A 1,480-nucleotide genomic window follows, 5' to 3' on the forward strand; every position below is an offset into this window, starting at 1 on the left:
ACAATGCTCTACTCAATGATAACCTGGTCAAGGAAGAAATAAAGAAAGAAATTAAAAACTTTTTAGAATTTAATGAAAATGAAGGTACAACATACTCAAACTTATGGGACACAATGAAAGCTGTGCTAAGAGGAAAACTCATAGTGCTGAGTGCCTGCAGAAAGTAACAGGAAAGAGCATATGTCAGCAGCTTGACAGCACACCTAAAAGCTCTAGAACAAAAAGAAGCAAATACACCCAGGAGGAGTAGAAGGCAGGAAATAATCAAACTCAGAACTGAAATCAACCAAGTAGAAACAAAAAGGACCATAGAAAGAATCAACAGAACCAAAAGTTGGTTCTTTGAGAAAATCAACAAGATAGATAAACCCTTAGCCAGACTAACGAGAGGACCCAGAGAGTGTGTCCAAATTAACAAAATCAGAAATGAAAAGGGAGACATAACAACAGATTCAGAGGAAATTCAAAAAATCATCAGATCTTACTACAAAAACCTATATTCAACAAAACTTGAAAATCTTCAGGAAATGGACAATTTCCTAGACAGATACCAGGTATCGAAGTTAAATCAGGAACAGATAAACCAGTTAAACAACCCCATAACTCCTAAGGAAATAGAAGCAGTCATTAAAGGTCTCCCAACCAAAAAGAGCCCAGGTCCAGACGGGTTTAGTGCAGAATTCTATCAAACCTTCATAGAAGACCTCATACCAATATTATCCAAACTATTCCACAAAATTTAAACAGATGGATCACTACCGAATACCTTCTACGAAGCCACAATTACTCTTATACCTAAACCACACAAAGACACAACAAAGAAAGAGAACTTCAGACCAATTTCCCTTATGAATATCGACGCAAAAATACTCAACAAAATTCTGGCAAACCGAATCCAAGAGCACATCAAAACAATCATCCACCATGATCAAGTAGGCTTCATCCCAGGCATGCAGGGATGGTTTAATATACGGAAAACCATCAACGTGATCCATTATATAAACAAACTGAAAGAACAAAACCACATGATCATTTCATTAGATGCTGAGAAAGCATTTGACAAAATTCAACACCCCTTCATGATAAAAGTCCTGGAAAGAATAGGAATTCAAGGCCCATACCTGAACATGGTAAAAGCCATATACAGCAAACCAGTTGCTAACATTAAACTAAATGGAGAGAAACTTGAAGCAATCCCACTAAAATCAGGGACTAGACAAGGCTGCCCACTCTCTCCCTACTTATTCAATATAGTTCTTGAAGTTCTAGCCAGAGCAATCAGACAACAAAAGGATGTCAAGGGGATACAGATCGGAAAAGAAGAAGTCAAAATATCACTATTTGCAGATGATATGATAGCATATTTAAGTGATCCCAAAAGTTCCACCAGAGAACTACTAAAGCTGATAAACAACTTCAGCAAAGTGGCTGGGTATAAAATTAACTCAAATAAATCAGTTGCCTTCCTCTATACAAAAGA

Source organism: Rattus norvegicus, chromosome 1 (assembly GCF_036323735.1).
Source record: "Rattus norvegicus strain BN/NHsdMcwi chromosome 1, GRCr8, whole genome shotgun sequence".
Classification (NCBI taxonomy): domain Eukaryota; kingdom Metazoa; phylum Chordata; class Mammalia; order Rodentia; family Muridae; genus Rattus; species Rattus norvegicus.